The following is a 24,030-nucleotide window of genomic DNA, read 5'->3' on the forward strand; positions in this document are numbered from 1 at the left end:
AAGCTGGGACACAGAGCCTGAAAAACAGCTTCTTTCTCAAGGCCATCAGACTGTTAAATATATTCACAGACTTGAAATCATTTCCCCCCTTAACTTAAGAGAGTCATAGTTGCTCTCGCCGTAACCTGCGCGTCGCTGATATTTACATATTGATATGAGGAGCACAGCACCGCGACAGGAGTTCTGCCGGTTGGATTTCTTCATTAATAAATAGAACACTAGTCACTTTAATAATGCCACTTTAATAATGTTTACATATCTTGCATTACTCATCTCATATGTATATACTGTTTTCTATACTATTCTGTATCTTAGCCTCTGCCGCTCTGACATTGCTCGTCCATATATTTATATATTCTTAATTCCATTCTTTACTTAGATTTGTGTGTATTGGGTATATGTTGTGAAATTGTTAGATATTACTTGTTAGATATTGCTGCACTGTTGAAACTAGAAGAACAAGCATTTCGCTACACCCGCAATAACATCTGCTAAACACGTGTATGTGACCAATAAAACTTGGTTTGATTTGATATATGCTCATTCAAGGAACCAACTAGGGACCCAGGTAAGCCAAAATTGAAAATAATTTGAGTAGAGCCTGTGGTCAAGCGGTAATGCTCACACATAGTCATATACTACTCCCCGCCGTAGACTGTGGTTCAATCCCCACGTTTACCCTTCCCACTGTACCTTCCCCTGTCTCCCCCTCTGTTACTAACTGTCTGTGTAAGAATGTTTTTGAAGGCACCTACATTTTCAGTTTGCTTCAGGCATTCTGGAAAACAACCATCCAAATGGTTTAGACTATCATTTAAGATATTATTAAGAAAACAACGGAAATATGTCATGTGGCATGATGTCAACCTGAGCTGTATCCTGAAGTAAGTTCTGTTGACATAAATGCAGTGAGTTCTGTTGACTGGTTCTGCTGACTTAAGCCTAAAACCAGCACAACCTCTACAATCAAGTCATGTAAATGTAGAGCATGCATTCTGCTATGGTGCTAGAGCGCCCTCAACTGTCAAACAAGTGGAGAGGAAAAAAGCTCCAAGGAACCCTGTATTTTCATCATGGCCACATTCCTGTTTGCACAGCATCAATAGAGATACTGTAAAAATGACTATTTTTGATTCTGACTCAACATTTTTTTTTGTATGTTTAATATTTAATCATTTTAGCCCTTTGAATTCATATTCATTATATAAATGGTAACAATATCTTATCTTGGATGTAATTCTTTCCTGGGCACTGCTCAGCAATGCATAAAACAACCTTCTTATCAGAACCGTCCATGGATATTACCCCTGTCATGGGAACATCATCGCCAAACAGGCACAGGTACGGGTCGGCAAATAACTCACAAGGTGTACTGTACAATCTCTGTCTAGAAGCTGGGCTAGGCAAGAACAGTATGCTCTCTATCCAACCCTGTGCATCCCACTTCCTGGTGGACTCATGCAGCTTACATAAAATACTTACTCTGCCATCAGCATGACGCAACAGAAACCGGGATTCCTTGGACCAGGCAATGTTTTTCCACTCCTCAATAGTCCAGTGTTGATTGGGGGTATCATCGGATGGGGCCACAGTGTCTCCTGACCCCTCCTGTCTCAGCCTCCAGTATTTATGCTGCAGTAGTTTATGTCGGGGGGCTAGGGTCAGGAGACACTCTGGCCTATAAGGGCTATATACAATTTTTGATTTGATTTGATTTGCGTGTCTACTGGAGCCTCTTCTTCTTGTTTTTTGCCGATGGGAGCGGAACGCGGTGTGGTCGTCCGCTGCAATAGTTGTGCACTCCGAGATGCCATTCTGCACACCACTGTTGTACTGCGCCATTATTTGCCTGTTTGTGGGCCGCCTGTTAGCCTGTGCGATTCTTGCCATGCTACTTCAAGCTCTCTAATCAATGAGCTGTTTTCGCCCACAAGTATAACGTTGACCGGATGTTGTTGGTTTTTTTCACATCATTTTCGGGAAAACCCAATACACTGTCGTGCGTGAAAAGCCCAGGAATCCAGCCGTTTCTGAAATACTGGAACTGATCACTGAGTGTACAGTGCATTCGAAAAGTATTCAGACCCTTTTCCCTTTTCCACATATTGTTACGTTACAGCCTTATTCTAAAATTGAATACCTTATTTACATAAGTATTCAGACCCTTTCCCTTTTCCACATATTGTTACGTTACAGCCTTATTCTAAAATTGAATACCTTATTTACATAAGTATTCAGACCCTTTATTTACTATGAGACTTGAAATTGAGCTCAGGTGCATCCTGTTTCCATTGGTCATCCTTGAGATGTTTCTACAACTTGATTGGAGTCCACGTGTGGTACAGAGAAGGACAACCATCTCTGTGGCACTCCACCAACCAGGCCTTTATGGTATAGTGGCCAGACGGAAGCCACTCCTAAGTAAAAGGCACATGAAAGCCCGCTTAGAGTTGGCTAAAAGGCACCTAAAGGACTCTCAGACCATGAGAAACAAGATGATCTGGTCCCCAAAACAACACAGGGGTGGCTTCGGGACAAGTCTCAATGTACTTGAATGGCACGTCAGAGCACGGACTGAACAAAACCGAACATCTCTGGAGAGACCTGAAATGAGCTGTGCAGCGACTCTCCCCATCCAACCTGACAGAGTTTGAGATGATCTGCAGAGAAGAATGGGAAAAACTCCCCAAATACAGGTGTGCCAAGCTTGTAGCGTCATACCCAAGAAGACTCAAGGCTGTAATTGCTGCCAAAGGTTCTTCACAAAGTACTGAGTAAAGGGCCTGAATACTTATGTAAATGAGATATTTCAGTTTTTTATTTTTAATATATTTGCAATCATTTTTAAAAACCTGTTTTTGCTTTGTCATTATGGGGTATTGTGTGAAAATGGAGGGGGAAAAAACGATGGAATCCATTTTAGAATAAAGCTGTAACATAACAAAATGTGGAAAAAGTCAAGGGGTCTGAATACTTTCCAAATGCACTGTATGTCACCAGTGACCCATGACCCAAATTGTAGTGCACTCTAGTGTACAAATGAAGTGTAATATATAATGCCAGACAGACAACACAACAATTTCTCTCTGACAGAGTGGCTCTGACAGAATGGCAAAACAGAGCACGCTTTAGTATGGTCAGCGAAACCAACTCCTTCAGACACATAAAGCCCTGTTCAAGCTGTTTCCATGGGGAGCAGCAGTAGCACAAGCAGCTAGCCTGGTGAATAATTGATATCGAGCTAATGTTAGTACAAGCTCATATAAGGTCAACTAACTTCACAGAGAATGGTGCGACAAACACAAAACATCCAGTCAGCGCAAAGCAGTCGACAAAATGACACACTAACTGTCCCATTGTAATCCCATTTGAAATATCAAGTTTGTCATTAGATACCATTGGGTAAAGTTAATGAGACTAACATGTCTAATGTACGCCATTTAGAAGACACTTTAACATATTTCAAAGTGACCTATAGTGAGTGCTTAGATTTTCAGTGCGTATATTTTGAGTATGTATTTGTGATCCCTGTGGGAAATCCCCACAACTAGTCCTACACAGTCTTACCAACTGAGCCACACAGGATCATGACTGGACTCCTACTGGATGTAGAATGTCTTGGTTAATCTGTTGCTCCAGTGGTTTTTCAAAGGAGGACTTGGGGAATGTGACGCATGCAAGACAACAGACATTCCATGATGACAAGCTAATAGGAAAGCGGCTCATCAAGACTCTCGTTTTACCTGCCCAAATTGGTAAACCATGACCTTATGAACTCACATGCCGTCTAGAAATGGAGTAGGTTGAAGTTGCCCCTACACGCTGATTTTGAGTCGGTTTAGCATTTCCCGCACCAATGCTTAAGGTTAGGATGGGGGACACTTCACCTGGGGCTCTAGAAACATCCATTCCCTCCTCCCACTGGCCCACCTGCTCTCCAAAGCACACACCAACAGCACTAGTATCATGAACGAACGAGTGAATGAACGAACAAATGAACGGACAGACAAACTCACTGATTAACTAACTGACTGACTGACCGTATGGCTGATATTACCGATTGGACTGTTATACCTGCTTATGTACAGTATACTTGTCATACACAGTTAAACAAAGGTTACATTTAAAAAATATAAAAAATACTTCACAGTAGCATTTACTTTCCTAACATGATAGCCTTGCAACTAGGCTACAAGGAAAACCAATAACTATTAAACAAACACTGGGCACAGCTGATCACTGAAACAGGCCTTACCCAAGATGAAGCAAGTAATTATTAAACAGATTGTTCCCTACTCCCTGGCAATGTTCTCTCTCAGCAGGGTTATCAGACAATAGTACCATTCACTGGCTGCATAGAGGCCCTCACAGCACACCTGTCCACCTGTCCCGATGCTACCTATCTATTATCAGCCAGGGGCTTCACACACTAGACACTGTGGCTGCATCTCAATAGTGAAAAGTGGCTTCCTCTCCTAATCTCCTTTCCTTTATTAATGTGAAAAATCAAGATCTTTATCTACAGTACCAGTCACTAGTTTAAGGAAGGGGTGGTAGGGTTAGAAAGTAATTAAGGAAAAAACATTTTTTTTAAAGATGTGTGTATATATATATGTATGTATTTATATGCATGTATGTATGTATGTGTATATGTTTGTATTTATGTGTGTGTGTATGTATGTATTTATATGTGTATGTATGTATGTACACTACCGATCACACGTTTGGGGTCACATGGAAATGTCCTTTGAAAGAAAAGCAAATTTTTTGCCCATTAAAATAACATCAAATTGATCAGAAATACAGTGTAGACATTGTTAATGTTGTAAATGACGATTGTAGCTGGAAACGGTTGATTTTTTATGGAATGTCTATAGTCGTATAGAGGCCCATTATCAGCAACCATCACTCCTGTGTTCCAACGGCACGTTGTGTTAGCTAATCCAAGTTTATAATTTTAAAAGGCTAATTGATCATTAGAAAAACCTTTTGTAATTGTTAGCACAGCTGAAAATTGTTGTGCTAATTAAAGAAGCAATAAACCTGGCTTTCTTTAGACAAGTTGAATATCTGGAGCATCAGCATTTGTGGGTTCGATTACAGGCTCAAAATGGCCAGAAACAAAAAAAAAACAACAACTCTATACTTGTTCTGAGAAATTAAGGGTATTCCATGCGAGAAATGGCCAAGAAACTGAAGATCTGGCACAATGCTGTGTACTACTCTCTTCACATTCCAAGGTTTTTCTATTTTCTACATTGTAGAAAAATAGTTTAGACATCCAAACTGTGAAATAACACATATGGAATCATATACAGTTTACATACACCTTAGCCAAAGACACCTCAGCCAAAGATATTTAAACTCAGTTTTTCACAATTCCTGAGATTTAATCCTAGTAAAAATTCCCTGTCTTTAGGTCAGTTAAGATCACCACTTTATTTTAAGAATGTGAAATTTCAGAAAAATAGTAGAGAATGATTTATTTCAGCTTTTATTTCTTTCATCACATTCCCAGTGGGTCAGAAGTTTACATGCACTCCATTAATATTTGGTAGCATTGCCTTTAAATTGTTTAACTTGGGTCAAACGTTTCGGGTAGCCTTCCACAAGTTTCCCACAATAAGTTGGGTGAATTTTGGACTATTCCTCCTGACAGAGCTGGTGTAACTGAGTCAGGTTTGTAGGCCTCCTTGCTCGCACACACTTTTTCAGTACTTTCTATAGAATTGAGGTCAGGGCTTTGTGATGGCCACTCCAATACCTTGACTTTGTTGTCCTTAAGCCATTTTGCCAAAACTTTGGAAGTATGCTTGGGGTCATTGTTCATTTGGAAGACCCATTTGCGACCAAGCTTTAACTTCCTGATTGATGTCTTGAGATGTTGCTTCAATATATCCACATAATTTTCCTTTCCTCATGATGCCATCTATTTTGTGAAGTGCACCAGTCCCTCCTGCAGCAAAGCACCCCCACAACATGATGCTGCCAGCCCCGTGCTTCATGGATGGGATGGTGTTCTTCGGCTTGTAAAGCCTCCTCCTTTTTCCTCCAAACATAACGATGGTCATTATGGCCAAACAGTTCTATTTTTGTTTCATCAGACCAGAGGACATTTCTCCAAAAAGTACAATCTTTGTCCCCATGTGCAGTTGCAATCCGTAGTCTGGCTTTTTTATGCCAGTTTTGGAGCAGTGGCTTCTTCCTTGCCCTGCGGCCTTTCAGGTTATGTCGATATAGGACTCGTTTTACTGTGGATATAGATCATTTTGTACCCGTTTTCTCCAGCATCTTCACAAGGGCCTTTGCTGTTGTTCTGGGATTGATCACCAAAGTACTTTAATCTCTAGGAGACAGAATGTGTCTCCTTCCTGAGCGGTATGACGGCTGCATGGTCCCATGGTGTTTATACTTGCATACTATTGTTTGTACAGATGAATGTGGTACCTTCAGGTGTTTGGATATTGCTCCCAAGGATGAACCAGACACGTGGAGGTCTACTATTTTCTGAGGTCTTGGCTGATTTCTTTTTATTTTCCCTTGATGTCAAGCAGAGGCACTGAGTTTGAAGGTAGGCCTTGAAATACATCCACAGGTACACTTCTAATTGACTAAAATTACGTCAATTATCAGAAGCTTCTAAAGGCATGACATCATTTTCTGGAATTTTCCAAGCTGTTTAAAAGGCACAGCCAACTTCGTGTATGCAAACTTCTGACCCACTGGAATTGTGATTAAGTGAAATAATCTGTCTGTAAACAATTGTTGGAAAAATTAATTGTGTCATGCACCATGTAGATGTCCTTTCGGACTTGCCAAAACTATAGTTTGTTAACAAGAAATTTGTGGAGTGGTTGAAAAATGAGTTTTAATGACTCCAACCTAAGTGTATGTAAACTTCTGACTTCAACTGTGGTAACAAAAAAGTGTTAAACAAATCAAAATATATTTTAGATTTTTCAAAGTAGCCACCCTTTGCCTTGATGACAGCTTTGCACACTCTTGGCATTCTCTCAACCAGCTTCATGAGGAATGCTTTTTCAACAGTCTTGAAGGAGTTCCCACATATGCTGAGCACTTGTTGGCTGCTTTTGCATTCACTCTGCTGTCCGACTCATCCCAAACCATCTCAGTTGGGTTGAGGTCGGGTCATTATGGAGGCAGGTCATCTGATGTAGCACTCCATCACTCTCCTTACACAGCCTGGAGGTGTGTTTTGGGTCATTGTCCTGTTGAAAAACAAATGATAGTCCCACTAAGCCGAAACCAGATGTGATGGTGTATCGCTGTGGAATTCTATGGTAGCCAAGCTACCTCCTCCTCCATGCTTCACAGTGGGAACCACACATGCGGAGATCATCCGTTCACCTACTCTGCGTCTCGCAAAGACGGGGCGGTTGGAACGAAAAATCTCAAATTTGGACACAAAGGGCCCAAAGGACATATTTCCAACGGTCTAATGTCCATTGCTCGTGTTTCTTGGCCCAAGCAAGTCTCTTCTTATTATTGGTGTCCTTTAGTATTAGTTTTTCGACCATGAAGGCCTGATTCACACAGTCTTCTTTTGTTGAGATGTGTCTGTTACTTGAACGCTGTGAAGCATTTATTTGGGCTGCAATTTCTGAGGCTGGTAACTCTAATAAACGTATCCTCTGCAGCAGAGGTAACTCTGGGTCATCCATTCCTGTGGCGGTCCTCATGAGAGCCAGTTTCATCATAGCGCTTGATGGTTTTTGTGACTGCACTTCTTGAAACTTTCTAAGTTCTTGAAATGTTCCGCATTGACTGACATTCATGTCTTAAAGTAATGATGGACTGTCATTTCTCTTTGCTTATTTGAGCTGTTCTTGCCATAATATGGACTTGGTCTTTTACCAAATAGGCCTACCACCTTTACCTTGTCACAACACAACTGATTGGCTCAAACGTATTAAGAAAGAAAGAAATTCCACAAATTCCACCTGTTAATTTAAATGCATTCCAGGTGACTACCTCATGAAGCTGGTTGAGAGAATGCCAAGAGTGTGCAAAGCTGTCAGTAAAAATAAAGAAAAACCCTTGAATGAGTAGGTGTGTCCAAACCTTTGACTGGTACTGTAAATATGTTTGAAGCCTACCAAGAGGACCTTGCTCTCACCTGTCCAGAACATTTACACCAGTGCAGGAAAGGAGACAAGGAGATGAGGAAGCAACTTTAGACTATTGAGATACGCCCATCAAAGGATACGTACAGAGGAATCTAATTGAAATTATTGAGGGGAGGGAGACACTTTAGGCAATTGAGATGACAACATAATCTCAGCCCTCGCCACCGAGCAGCATGATCCGCCTATCTAGTTACAGTCAGGTTACTGTTTTGATTTGTATTGAGTATTGATATGGTTAACAAGCACTCACTAGCTGTGTTCGAATACTCATACTAACCGCACTAACCGTACTATTTGGGACGTAAATTGAGTATGTAGTATGCTTATTAGCCATAGTGTGGATATAGTTAGTGTGTCAAAAGTTCCCGGATGTCGTACTACATTCGACAAAATACGAAGTATACACGCAGAGGACAATATTTCCGTACTTTTAGGGCCATGCTGCAATTCTTCAGAAAATGGGTGTGGCTTCACAACATTTTCAGATTTGAAGAAAATGGCGGAAAATATGCAGCTGAAGTCTGACGAGAGCGGATACAAATTCGTTGCTACAACTAATTAGGACAAATGTTAAAAAAAAATTGAGCAAAGTAATTCAGTAATGACTTTTCAAATAAATTACGTTACAGATTATGTTGGCTGACAATTTGTTAGCTACGTTATTCTTACGAACCGCATAGCATATCATTACAGGAGTTTGTACCGGGTATGTTAGCTACCTACTGTAACGTTAGTTGGTTACTAATACATCAAACTTGCCAGTATATTTACTTTATGCTATCTAACTAACTACCCAACGTTTATTGACATGATTATTCACGTCATTCATAGCTTAGCTAAGTAGTATAGTGGTTAGGGTGTGTTCATACATTTTCTCTGACTATCTACTCCAATTTCAGAGCACTCTCGTCTGACTGAGCAAGTGCACAGAATAAACTGATGAATTTACGAACGCTCAACACCCGTTGAATGTGGCCGGTGAAGTAAACGTTGGCAAAAAAAGCATAATTAAATTGTTACCAGCAGCACAGTCACCAACACTCTGGATAACATGAAAACTGCCTAACCAGCTCTGCTAGGGTAAGTAAAATGTTCAGAGTGAGGTGTTCTCTCATTTGTGTCTGGAAGTAGCTAGCCAGTTAGCTTGGTTGCTTGACTGCTATTGTGAGGTAAAAATGCTCAGATCAAACCTACTCCTCGGCCAGAGCGTCCAGTGTGGGCTCTGAACGCTCCGGGAGCGAAATGCTCTGAATTTACAAACAGACAATCTGACAACCCTCTAAATTTGCGAATTCCCGGAGCGCACTCCTAGCCCTCTCTGGCACTCCAGAGTGAATTTACAAACACACCCGAAGTCTAGCTAGTAATTTGTTATGCTAACAAGCTAGCAAGAAGTTGCATAGCAACAGCATCAACTTCCGGTAGACAGGCGAAGCGCTAGTACGCTCAACTGAAAGCATACTACTGTTCATTTACAGTATACTAAAATGAACTAATAGTATGTAGTATATACTCATTAAGAATGTAGTATACAGTATGTTAGTATGGGTATTCGAACACAGCTACTGTCTTCCATTTTGGAAAGGAAAGGGAAATCACCTGTTGGATTAAATTGGACAGTCGACCTACGGACACCAGTGGGCAACAGCCATATCAAGTGACACCTAAGGTCATTATGGATTGATGGATTGAATAGGTTTCAGAGGCTCTGAACAATATAGCACACTATTTATTTCACCCTTTTTTACAGGTAAGGGCTTGAGGGTATTTTGGCAAGGCAGTCATTGTCCATAAACACTCCCTAGCCCCTACCCCCTAGACACTTCTGTAGATTTAGGAGAACTGGATACAGTATGTGTAAGCAATATGGCTAATATTCCATACAGCCTTCCAAATGGAAAGGAGGGTCTCCTACTTTATTTTTATACATACGCAATATTTTATGATCTACACAAGGCTGTAGGGGGCATGGGCTACGGTGTTGTTTCTTCTCATAGTCTAAAAGAAACCGTTTCAACCACCAACTGAAGTTTCCTAAATGGATCAGGATATCAATTATGCAAACATCTTATCGTAAAACGACATTTAAAAATGTTTGTGTTCAAATTTCAAGACATCAAAATAGGTTACACCATGCCAGTTCTTAAATAAAGAAAGTCAAATGTGAGAATTTGAAAATCTTGCTGCTGGATGGAAAGCATTACCCACTGGGCACAGACGTTAGTTCAACGTCTAGTTTTGATTTACATTTGGTTGAGTTGTCAACTAATGTGAATTGAACATGAAATAATAATAAGTAAATAAGCTGTCATTGGATTTAGGTTGAAAGTTGGGTGAAAAGAAATACGTGTATGACTTTATGCAAATCCAATCTGTGTGTGTGTGTGTGTGTGTGTGTGTGTGTGTAAGATATAGCCTACATTGTAGTCAATGCACCTGCTTTAAGTTAAAAAGTTGATTGTAGTCAGAAAATATAGCTTATTATAAACTGGGTCGTATGAAGCAAAACTACTTGTTTACTGTTCTAAGTACGTTGATAACCTGTTTATTATAGCAATAAGGCACCTCAGGGGTTTGTGGTATATGGCAAATATACCACGTCTAAGGGCTGTTTCCAGGCATTCCGCATTGCATCGTGCGTAACAGCTCTTAGGTTTAAACCTCTACGGGATCAGTGTCCCCCCCATGGGACGGTTAAACTAACATAGGCTAATGTGATTAGCATGAGGTTGTAAAGAACATGACAATTCCCAGGATATAGTCATACCTGATATGGGCAGAAAGCTTAAATTCTTGTTAATCTAACTGCACTGTCCAATTTACAGTAGCTATTACAGTGAAAGAATACCATACTATTGTTTGAGGAGTGCACACAATTATGAACTTGAAAATGTATTGATAAACCAATTAGGCACATTTGGGCAGTCTTGATACAACATTTTGAACAGATCAGTCTAAAAACATTGCACATACACTGCTGCCATCTAGTGGCCTAAATCTGAATTGCACCTGGGCTGGAATAATACATTAAGGCCTTTCTCTTGCATTTCAAAGATGGTACAATACAAAAAAAGCATATTTTACCAGATCTAATGTGTTATATTATTCTACATTCATTTCACATTTCTACAAACTTAAAAGTATTTCCTTTCAAATGGTATCAAGAATATGCACATCCTTGCTTCAGGTCCTGAGCTACAGGCAGTTAGATTTGGGCATGTCATTTTAGGTGAAAATTGGAAAAAAGGATTGTATCCTTACATTAAGGGCTCTACACACCCTATGCAAACAGAGCGTCTTGTACGGTCCGTTCCAAAAATGTTTGCCGAACAAAAGTATGTAGAACCACATAAGAATTATGCTGCGTTTGAGTAATTTGCGTAAAGTGTGGCCTACACGGACCATCTCTGTTTGCATAGAGTGTGAAGAGTCCTTTAACTGTGGTATATTGGCCATACCACACCCCCAGCCTTATTGCTTATTTGATGTCAAATATTTTACAGACTAGGCCTACAACTAAGCGCTTTGTAATTTGTAAAAGCATGAAACAAATGTTGTTGCCACATGCAAATAGATTCTTAAATAAATAATCAAAATAGGTTGACGTCTATTGAAGAGGAAAAGCAAGTAATAGCATCCTTATTGATGGCATATACTGTACTGCAGACTGTCAACCAGCCCTACAATCATGGCAAAGAATATCCTAACTAAAATACCCCAACGCTCCACCGAAAGCAACATTGTTGGAGCACGTTGAAAGAAAACCAAACACCCACGCGCTTGCTGTTTAAAAGTCCTTGCCAACATCGCCCACTTCAAGCATTTGCTTCAAATGGGTTAAAATAATGTGTTATGCGCAATGACAAATTAATAATGCAAGCATTTCAACATAACCAATATCATCTCATCCCCATTAGACAAACTTCTACTCAAAGGTTTTTTCTGTTGGTTCTCATATCGATAAAGTACAATAAACTAAGTCCTTATGTAATCTTGTGTTCTGCAGGAGCTTGAATAATTTATCTTGTGTCTATTTCCATGCGGTATCATATGACTGACTGTATAAAGCAGGGGTAAGTAACTCGATTTTTGACGGAGCGAATGTTCGGGGGCAAGTAAGCCCAAAAAGAGATTGTATTTAAAAATAGGAACCATTTCATACCTTGATTACATTGAGACACAGTCACATCCCACTGGGCACTGCTTGATTCAACGTTGTTTCCGCATCGTTTCAATGAAATTACATTAAACCTACGTGGAATAGGCATCGAACTGACGTCTGTGCCCGTGGGATATGTCTCATTTTTATTTGTGGGAATACCTGAACACAGATTTCCTGAATTAAACACATTTTTGCAGAATTCCTAGCGATTTTAGTATTTTTTACCCCAAAAATATCCTTTAAAAAACAATGGTCTAAAGGATAATGTCGTACATAAAGAAATGTGCTTATGAAAGAATGTTAAATACCTGTAACTGTTTCAGGTGCTCATTGGTTCTGTTCTTAGTCCATCTCCTTGCCAAACATGTTGTCGAACTGCACTTGCTCGCTCGCTCTCTCTCTCAGATGCCTTCTCCATCGACACTGCTCCCTGCACTATTAAAGCACAGAGACAGGTTCCACCCCTAGCAACCACAGACTCATCGAGAGAAGTGATGATGAATAATGAACAGCAGAAGTTTGTTTCTGGAGAATAGAATATTATAGAATAGAATAGAGCAGTCGCCGTCGGTCACCTGTATGGGGTGCCGTTTTTAAGGGGTCAAGTGCCTTGCTCAAGGGCACAATGGCAGGAGAGGGTACCTGGAATCAGAGAATAGCAGCCCAAATATTTAAAAGCATGATCACTTACCTTTTCCAGAAAATACTTTGTGACAATATGACTGCTGATGTGCCTTAACTTAAAGAGTTAGATTTGTAAACTGAAACATGGAAAAGATTATGGAAAAAATCAGGAGAAATTGGCCATGCGTTGCAATATTATTTTATGACTGTACCTACCTTCTACTCCAGACCAGTAACTCCTGTAGACTAACAGATTCTGTGTTTTCTGTTTTGCAATGGGGAAGGTCTGCCTGCACCAAGACCTCTTCAAGAATAATTAATAATGATGTATTATTCATATATCAAGGATAATGTACAGTGGGGAGAACAAGTATTTGAAACACTGCCGATTTTGCAGGTTTTCCTACTTACAAAGCATGTAGAGGTCTGTAATTTTTTATCATAGGTACACTTCAACTGTGAGAGAAGAAATCTAAAACAAAAATCCAGAAAATCACATTGTATGATTTTAAGTAATTCGTTTGCATTTTATTGCATGACATAAGTATTTGATACATCAGAAAAGCAGAAATTAATATTTGGTACAGAAACCTTTATTTGCAATTACAGAGATCATACGTTTCCTGTAGTTCTTGACCAGGTTTGCACACACTGCAGCAGGGATTTTGGCCCACTCCTCCATACAGACCTTCTCCAGATCCTTCAGTTTTCGGGGCTGTCGCTGGACAATACGGACTTTCAGCTCCCTCCAAAGATTTTCTATTGGGTTCAGGTCTGGAGACTGGCTAGGCCGCTCCAGGACCTTGAGATGCTTCTTACGAAGCCACTACTTAGTTGCCCTGGCTGTGTGTTTCGGGTCGTTGTCATGCTGGAAGACCCAGCCACGACCCATCTTCAATGCTCTTACTGAGGGAAGGAGGTTGTTGGCCAAGATCTCGCGATACATGGCCCCATCCATCCTCCCCTCAATACAGTGCAGTCGTCCTGTCCCCTTTGCATAAAAGCATCCCCAAAGAATGATGTTTCCACCTCCACGCTTCACGGTTGGGATGGTGTTCTTGAGGTTGTACTCATCCTTCTTCTTCCTCCAAACACGGCGAGTGGAGTTCAGACCAAAAAGCTCTATTTTTGTCTCATCAGACCACATGACCTTCTCCCATTCCTCCTCTGGATCATCCAGATGGTCATTGGCAAACTTCAGACGGGCCTGGACATGCGCTGGCTTGAGCAGGGGGACCTTGCGTGCGCTGCAGAATTTTAATCCATGACGGCGTAGTGTGTTACTAAGGGTTTTCTTTGAGACTGTGGTCCCAGCTCTCTTCAGGTCATTGACCAGGTCCTGCCGTGTAGTTCTGGGCTGATCCCTCACCTTCCTCATGATCATTGATGCCCCACGAGGTGAGATCTTGCATGGAGCCCCAGACCGAGGGTGATTGACCGTCATCTTGAACTTCTTCCATTTTCTAATAATTGCGCCAACAGTTGTTGCCTTTTCACCAAGCTGCTTGCCTATTGTCCTGTAGCCCATCCCAGCCTTGTGCAGGTCTACAATTTTATCCCTGATGTCCTTACACAGCTCTCTGGTCTTGGCCATTGTGGAGAGGTTGGAGTCTGTTTGATTGAGTGTGTGGACAGGTGTCTTTTATACAGGTAACGAGTTCAAACAGGTGCAGTTAATACAGGTAATGAGTGGAGAACAGGAGGGCTTCTTAAAGAAAAACTAACAGGTCTGTGAGAGCCGGAATTCTTACTGGTTGGTAGGTTATCAAATACTTATGTCATGCAATAAAATGCAAATTAATTACTTAAAAATCATACAATGTGATTTTCTGGATTTTTGTTTTAGATTTCGTCTCTCACAGTTGAAGGGTACCTATGATAAAAATGACAGACCTCTACATGCTTTGTAAGTAGGAAAACCTGCAAAATCGGCAGTGTGTCAAATACTTGTTCTCCCCACTGTATATTGAACTGTCCATGAACAGCTGTAAATACTGCAGATTGTACCTTTTAAGATGCTAATTTATCTGTGAATGATGCTGTTATTAATATATGCCATTTAGCAGCCACTTTTTTAACTTGTTTTTCTCCCTCATCAATCTATACACAATATCCCATAACGACAGGGCAAAAACAGGTTTTTAGACATGTTTGCTAATTTTGAAAAAATATAAAACTGAAATATCAAATTGACATAAATATTCAGACCCTTTACTCAGTACTTTGTTGAAGCACTTTTGGCAGCGATTATAGCCTTGAGTATTCTTGGGTATGACACTACAAGCTTAGCACACCTGTATTTGGGGAGTTTCTCCCATTCTTCTCTGAAGGTCCTCTCAAGCTCTGTCAGGTTGGATTGGGAGCGTCGCTGCACAGCTATTTTCAGGTCTCTCTGGAAATATTAGATCCGGGCTCTGGCTGGGCCACTCAACGACATCCAGAGACTTGTCCCGAAGCCACTCATAGATTGTCTTGGCTGTGTGCTTAGGGTCGTTGTCCTGTTGGAAGGTGAACCTTCGCCCCCAGTCTGAGGTCCTGAGTACTCTGGAGCAGGTTTTCACTAAGGATCTCTTTCTACTTTGCTCTGTTCATCTTTCCCTCGATCCTGACTAGTCTCCCAGTCCCTGCCACTGAAAAACATTCCCACAACATGATGCTGCCACCACCATAGAGATTGTGCCAGGTTTCCTCCAGACGTGACGCTTGGCATTCAGGCCAAAGAGTTCAATCTTGGTTTCATCAGACCAGAGAATCTTGTTTCTCATGGTCTGAGAGTCTTTAGGTGGCATCTCTAGGAGACAGAACGCGTCTCCTTCCTGAGCAGTATGACGGCTGCGTGGTCCCATGGTGTTTATACTTGCGTACTATTGTCTGTACAGATGAACGTGGAACCTTCAGGCGTTTGTAAATTGCTCCAAAGGATGAACCACATGTGTGAAGGTCTACAATTTTTTTTCTGAGGTCTTGGCTGATTTCTTTTGATTTTCCCATGATGTCAAGCAAAGAGGCACTGAGTTTGAAGGTAGTCCTTGAAATACATCCACAGGTACACCTCCAATTGACTCAAATGATGTCAATCAGCCTATCAGAAGCTTATAAAGCCATGACATAATTTTCTGGAATTTTCAAGCTGTTTAAAGGCAAGGATGTCCTAACCGACTTGCCAAAACTATAGTTTGTTAACAAGAAATGTGTGAAGTGATTGGTAAACGAGTTTTAATAACTCCAACCTAAGTGTATGTAAACTTCCGACTTCAACTGTATATAACTGTAGAAAGCGGTTGCAGGTCGGAGGGCCATCAAGCGAAACAGACCAATGAAGCACGGGTAAACAGGAGTATCTATGACTCTCTAAGGACTGGGTAGGGTAGGGGGCCCACGCCCTCCACTTCTCCCTTCCCTCGGCGCGGGGTTCTGGGCCGGGAGGGTTGGGAGGGTGGGCTGCTTCGGCTCTCTCCCGAACTTGGATCCCAGCATCTCCATGTCACCTGGGTTGCGCCCGACCGGCTCCATCCCCCCTTTCTCCATTAGACACGGCCGCATGGCGCCCCCCCTTTCCCCGTTAGACACGGCCGCATGGCGCCCCCCCCCTTCCCCGTTAGACACGGCCGCATGGCGCACCCCTTTTCCCCTTAGGCACGGGGGCATGGCGCACCCCCTTTCCCCATTAGGCACAGCCGCTTAGCGCTCCCCCTTTCCCCGCTCCCCCTTTCCCCGCACCCCCAATATCAAGGTGCACATGGGCCTATTTATATAATGAATATGAATTTGGAGGGCAGAAATTATTAAATATTAAAGCATTAGACCTCTCACTAAAGTCGCCAGTCAAACATTCATAGACCCAGCAGGGTCAAATATTATAAACAGTGGTTATAGAGGGTGCAACCGGTCAGCACCTAAGGAGTAAATTTCATAGCCGAGCATTCAGAGGTCAAGACAGCAAGTGCGTGTGTGTGTGAGAGAGAGAGAGAGAGAGAGAGAGAGAGAGAGAGAGACAAAAAACACATGGTAACGCGTGGAATATAGCAATAAGAATGTCAGTTTAATATGCAGTGCAGATCAGCTCCGATTACCCTTCTCAGAGTTTTAAGAATTGTGTGTGTTCAATTATTTGTGACATTGTGGCATTTAAAGCATATTGAAGATAGAAGCAAAAGGATTTGAAGCAATAGCCTACCTGCGTGTGGTCAACTATTTCAGCACCGTTTCGTACTCCTCTGAGACAAGCATGGGGACTGGTCTCAATGAGATTTTTATTTTCACTGAATCTCTGTTAGGGTATTGTTAGGATTATTTTGCTCTTAGTACTGTAGCCTACTCCCGACCAGTCACGTTGCACACGTTGAAGGTTCCGTTTTTCTTGGAATAGAAACACCATAATATTAATCAAATAAATGAAGCTACATTTCTATAAAAAAAGTTTAAATTCTCAAGTATAGCCAGTATTAAAGACTGTCAAATGCTTCTCAAAGATGCCCTCTGGTGGTCAAACTAGCACCAACTAGCATTAATAGCAACAATGGCTGACACTTAAATAACGTGCCATAGAATTCTGCGGCAGCCCGCAAGGTGTGCTGCAGTATGACGCAACTTTTATAGGAAGAACCACTGTATATGTTGCACATTTATGTTCTGTATCAAAACATTGGATGATTCATATTGACTATATAATTATGTCATATGTCATATCACCAACATCTTCCAAAACGGAGATAAATGGTTCTTCGTCGCAAGGGTTCAAATATTCAAGAGAAACTCCCCACATAACTATCAACTTCTGACACTAAGATTATATTGTAGAGCTATTGTACCAATCCAGTCTCTCACTGACAAATCACATAAATCCTATCTGGGACTGCCAGATCAGTCATGCACTGAACTACTACTATTCCTTGTATCATCTGGGGGGGGGGGTTCCATTTCTGTTAAGGCCATACAAATTAAATTCAATGTTTATCAGATACCCCTCTTCACTTTTCTCAACAATAAAATTAAAAAAATTGGAATGATTATAGCAAAAATAATGTCCTCAAACTTCCAGCAAAGAGATACATAACTACCTCTTAAGTTATGGCTGAACCATGCCTCTTGTATCTCTTGATTAGGTGTTGAGCTAAGGTTGCTATAGTATTGTAACAAAAATGTCCACATTAAAAATATATATATTTGCTTCCTTGCCTCACAAACAATGTAAATATATCTGTTAAACATTTAATTATATGTTAATAACCTAAATGGTTTCCAATGGAATAACAGTATGTCCTTCATTTTCACAGGGAAGTCTTAAAGCAGCTAATGGGTCATCAGCAAGAATATAAACACAACATTCAACAAATTCAAACATTTTACTGGGTTACAGTTCATATAAGGAAATCAGTCAATTGAAATAAATAAATATAATGAGGCCCTAATCTATGGATTTCACATGACTGGGCAGGGGTGTAGCCATGGTTGGCCCTGGGAGCCCGGCCCAGCCAATCAGAATTAGTTTCCCCCCACAAAACGGCTTCATTACAGACAGAAATACTTCTCAGCTTCATCAGCTGTCAGCCTTTTCTTCAGTGTAATTGTCCCTGGCTAAAACATGCCAGGAAAAGTCAGAAATGTCCCGTCTGATTCCTATTATACTTACAGCCTCTGAAGCGTTGAATATCTGGAGGCCTCTTCAGTGAGCGCCCAAATTCCAATGCTCTTAATGGACCAACCTTTTTCTGCCGAATTTTGTCATATCTAATTTAAAGTTTGAATACATTGGCCATGCTGTCAAGCCAGCATCACTTCTGCCGCATTCAAAAGAACTGGAAACTCGGAACTGGGAAATATCAGACATCAGTGAGTTCAAGACAACTTCTTTTGAACGGTCATCGAACTCGGAATTCCAAGTCAGGGACTCGGGTCTCTTTCTAGAGCCCACAAGAATCACCGCCGTGCCAAGTGAGCACAGCACAACAAGGTGAGCCCAAAAATGTATTGTATGCTGCTGCATAAATGATGTAATATGACAGGAAAATACAGTGCATTCGGGAAAGTATTCAGACCCCTTCACTTTTCCCACATTTTGTTACATTACAGCCTTATTCTAAAATGGATTAAATTAAATGTTTTCTACACACAATACCCCATAATGACAAGAGCTGGCTGCCCGGCCAAACTGAGCAATCTGGGGAGAAAGGCCTTGGTCAGGGAGGTGACTAAGAACCCGATTGTCACTCTGACAGAGCTCCAGAGTTCTGTGGAGATGGGAGAACCTTCCAGAAGGACAACCGTCACTGCACCACTCCACCAATCAGGCCTTTATGGTAGAGTGGCCAGACGGAAGCCACTCCTCAGTAAAAGGCACTAGTCTCATTCTTCCTGGCATCAAAAGTTTAAAAAAAGTTTTAATAGGAGACCGAATGCGATCGGATCTAATTGGCCTCCATATAACGCTTACAGATTTTTCACATGGACGGGGATATTGGAAATGTAATCAAAGCCTAATGGATAACAATTTGTTCTTAACTAAGACAAAATATTTCATAATTAACTTTTTTTGTACAGGGCAGATCCCCTTATTGTATGGGACACTTTCAAATGTAATTTTAGAGGCCATTCAATACAATACTCTTCATTAAAAACAAAAAGCAGTTTAGGTCAAAAGAGATTAGACTAATAAAGGAAATAGAGGAAGTAACAGAGCAGGTAGATGGTAATGGAAACTGTACTATAGAGGCACAAAATAGGTTAGAAGAAAAACAAAAAGAATTGGAGGTACTTATTCAAGAACGATCAAGTGTAATGTATTAAAAAAATAAAGCGAATTGGATGGAAAATTGTGAAAAATGCACAAAATATTTATTGAATCTTCAACATAAAAATTCAATCAAAAATTATTTACAGAAACTCATTACAAATGATGGAGTTATCCATGATTCACCAAATTATATTTTGAAAGAGGAAGCAAAATATTTTAAGCATATTTTTTATTTTCAGTCTCCTCCATTTCCACTGAATGATGCTAACTGTAAGGATTTATTTCCTAATAATAATGTCAAATTAACAAATTTACAGAAAGACCTGTGTGAAGGCCAACTTACAGAAGAGGAACGTTTTGAGGCTATAAAATCTATTCAGTCTGGAAAAACACCACGGCTTGACGGTATACCAGTAGAGGTATATCAGACCTTTTTTGATGTACTCAAAGATCCATTATTAGCATGTTTTAATTACTCTTATACAAATGGTATACTTTCAGGTACTCAACAAGGTGGCCTGATTTCATTACTACTAAAACAGGACCCAGGTGGTAAGTATAAAGATCCAGTCCATTTAAAAAATGGAGGCCTCTAACACTTCAATGTTGCGATGTGAAAATCCTGGCGAAATGCATAGCACATAGAATAAAAAAGGTTTTACCAGATATTGTTCATCCTGATCAGACAGGTTTTTTACATGGACGATATATTGGAGATTATGTACGACAGTTACTTGAGACAATTGAACATTATGAAACATCGAAGATATCAGGCCTGGTCTTCATAGCAGATCTTGAAAAGGTGTTTGACTAGAATGTATATGAAAAGTTGAAAAGGACGACTAGAATGTATATATAAATGCCTGGATTACTTTCATTTTGGTGAATCTCTTATACAATGGGTTAAAGTTATGTTCAGAAAACCCAGCTGTAAAATAGTAAATAATGGTTACTTCTCAGAAAGTATTGAGCTTTTAAGAAGAGTAAAACAAGGCTGTCCGTTGTCTCCATATCTATTTATTATGGCCATTGAAATGCTAGCTATTAAAATTAGATCCAACAAGAACATCAAGGGGTTAGAAATCCAGGGGATAACTGTCACGTTCCTGACCTTGTTTTCCTTTTGTATAGTTGTGTTTAGTGGGTCAGGACGTGAGCTGGTTGGGCAGTCTGTGTTGTTTGTTCTATGTTAAGTGTCAGTGTTAATTGACCTTGTATGGCTCTCAATCAGAGGCAGGTGGTTGACGTTTTCCTCTGATTGAGAACCATATATAGGTAGGTTGTTTCACATTGTTTGTTGTGGGTGGTTGTATCTCGTGTCTGTATGTCTACCACACGGGACTGTTTCGTTTGTGTTTCATGTAGTCTGTTCCTGTTCGTGCGTTCTTCGTTTATTGTAAGTTCTCAAGTCCAGGTCTGTCTACATCGTTTATTTGTTTTGATAGTTTGTTAAAGTGTTTTCGTGTTTCGTCTATCATTTAAATAAATCAGTATGTCAAACTATCACGCTGCGCATTGGTCCTCTGATCCTTCTCGCCTCTCCTCGTCTGAGGAGGAGGACGAAGTAGACGTTCGTTACAGAACCACCCACCAAACAAGGATCAAGCAGCGTGAGAGGAACCAGCAGCAGCGGCCAAAAAACCAGGACTCGTGGACTTGGGAAGAAATATTGGACGGAAAAGGACCCTGGGCTCAGACAGGGGAATATCGCCGCTCTTTTGAAGAGAGGGAGGCAGCTAAAGCCCAGGAGCGGTGGTATGAGGAGGCAGCAAGGAGACGTGGCTGGAAACCCGAAAAGAAACCCCAAAAATTTCTTGGGGGGAGGCTAAAAGGGAGTGTGGCGAAGTCAGGTAGGAGACCTGCGCCTACTCCCTGTACTTACAGTGGAGAGCGAGAGTACGGGCAGACACCGTGTTACGCAGTAGAGCGCATGGTGTCTCCTGTACGTGTGCATAGCCCGGTGCGGTACATACCAGCTCCTCGTATCGGCCGGGCCAGATTGAGGATTGAGCCGGATGTCATGAAGCCGGCCCAACGCATCTGGCCACCAGTGCGTCTCTTCGGGCCGGCTTACATGGCACCAGCCTTACGCATGGTGTCCCCGGTTCGCCTACATAGCCCGGTGCGGGTTATTCCACCTCCCCGCACTGGTCGAGCGACGGGGAGCATACAACCAGGTAAGGTTGGGCAGGCTCAGTGCTCAAGGGAGCCAGTACGCCTGCACGGTCCGGTATTTCCGGCGCCACCTCCCCGCTCCAGCCCAGTACCACCTGTGCCTACACCACGCACCAGGTTTCCTGTGCGTCTCCAGAGCCCTGTTCCTCCTCCACGCACTAGCCCTATGGTGCGTGTCTCCAGTCCAGTACCACCAGTGCCTACACCACGCACCAAGCCTCCTGTGTGTCTCCAGAGTCCTGTACGCACTGTTCCTTCTCCCCGTACTCGCCCTGATGTGCGTGCCCTCAGCCTGGTACCACCAGTGCCGGTACCACGCACCAGGCCTATAGTACGCCTTGAGAGTCCAGTGTGCCCTGTTGTTGTTCCCCGCACTAGCCTGATGGTGCGTGTCCTTAGCCCGGTACCTCCAGTTCCGGTACCACGCACCAGGCCTACAGTGCGTCTCAGCCGGCCAGAGTCTGCCGTCTTCCCAGCGGCGCCTGAACTGCCCGTCTGCCCAGCGGCGCATGAACTGCCCGTCTGCCCAACGCCGTCTGAACTGCCCGTCTGCCCAACGGCGCCTGAACTGCCCAACGCCGTCTGAACTGTCCGTTTGCCAAGCGCCGCATGAACTGCCCGTCTGTACTGAGCCTTCAAAGCCGCCCGTCTGTACTGAGCCTTCAAAGCCGCCCGTCTGTACTGAGCCTTCAAAGCCGCCCGTCTGTACTGAGCCTGCAAAGCCGCCCGTCTGCCATGAGCCTTCAGAGCCGTCCGCCAGACAGGAGCCGCTAGAGCCGTCCGCCAGACAGGAGCCGCTAGAGCCTTCCGCCAGACAGGAGCCGCTAGAGCCTTCCGCCAGACAGGAGCAGCCAGAGCCTTCCGCCAGACAGGAGCAGCCAGAGCCTTCCGCCAGACAGGAGCAGCCAGAGCCTTCCGCCAGACAGGAGCAGCCAGAGCCTTCCGCCAGACAGGATCAGCCAGAGCCGTCCGCCAGCCAGGATCAGCCAGAGCCGTCCGCCAGCCATGACCAGCCAGAGCCGTCCGCCAGCCATGACCAGCCAGAGCCGTCCGCCAGCCATGACCAGCCAGAGCCGTCAGCCAGCCATGACCAGCCAGAGCCGTCAGCCAGCCATGACCAGCCAGAGCCGTCAGCCAGCCATGACCAGCCAGAGCCGTCAGCCAGCCATGACCAGCCAGAGCCGTCAGCCAGCCATGACCAGCCAGAGCCGTCAGCCAGCCATGACCAGCCAGAGCCGTCAGCCAGCCATGACCAGCCAGAGCCGTCAGCCAGTCCGGAGCTGCCGTCCCTTATCCCGGTGCTGCCCCTTATCCCGGTGCTGCCCTTTATCCCGGTGCTGCCCTTTATCCCGGTGCTGCCCTTTATCCCGGTGCTGCCCCTTATCCCGGTGATGCCCCTTATCCCGGTGATGCCCCTTAATTTAGGTGGGTTTATTTGGAGGGTGGTCATTGGGAGGGGGATACGGAAGCGGGGAGTGACTATGGTGGTGTGGGGACAGCGTCCGGAGCAGGAGCCGCCACCATGGACAGATGCCCACCCAAACCCTCCCCTTGAGGTTGAGTTTTGCGGCCGGAGTCCGCATCTTGGGGGGGGGGGGGTAATGTCACGTTCCTGACCTTGTTTTCCTTTTGTATAGTTGTGTTTAGTGGGTCAGGACGTGAGCTGGGTGGGTAGTCTGTGTTGTTTGTTCTATGTTAAGTGTCAGTGTTAATTGACCTTGTATGGCTCTCAATCAGAGGCAGGTGGTTGATGTTTTCCTCTGATTGAGAACCATATATAGGTAGGTTGTTTCACATTGTTTGTTGTGGGTGGTTGTATCTCGTGTCTGTATGTCTACCACACGGGACTGTTTCGTTTGTGTTTCATGTAGTCTGTTCCTGTTCGTGCGTTCTTCGTTTATTGTAAGTTCTCAAGTCCAGGTCTGTCTACATCGTTTATTTGTTTTGATAGTTTGTTAAAGTGTTTTCGTGTTTCGTCTATCATTTAAATAAATCAGTATGTCAAACTATCACGCTGCGCATTGGTCCTCTGATCCTTCTCGCCTCTCCTCATCTGTGGAGGAGGACGAAGTAGACGTTCGTTACAATAACAACAAAAGCGTCCATGATTCTAGTTTTTTCTTCAGTCCGCAATCTGGATCCCTGCACAGTCTCATTGAAGATCTTGTTCACTTTTCTAGCCTCTCTGG

The 24,030-nt window shown here is 42.7% G+C and overlaps 1 protein-coding gene across 1 annotated transcript in view; it reads right to left on the reverse strand.

Moving 5' to 3' along the window:
* Positions 1 to 12,726, reverse strand: part of LOC129821727 (protein furry homolog) — a 222,270-nt gene extending 209,544 nt beyond the window's left edge. Inside the window, exon 1 of the mRNA XM_055879325.1 lies at positions 12,618 to 12,726. The gene's annotated coding sequence lies outside the window, so the exon portion shown is untranslated. The remainder of the gene's footprint in view (positions 1 to 12,617) is intronic.
* Between the last annotated feature and the right edge of the window lie 11,304 nt (positions 12,727 to 24,030).

This window comes from Salvelinus fontinalis, chromosome 24, assembly GCF_029448725.1.
Source record: "Salvelinus fontinalis isolate EN_2023a chromosome 24, ASM2944872v1, whole genome shotgun sequence".
NCBI classification, from domain to species: domain Eukaryota; kingdom Metazoa; phylum Chordata; class Actinopteri; order Salmoniformes; family Salmonidae; genus Salvelinus; species Salvelinus fontinalis.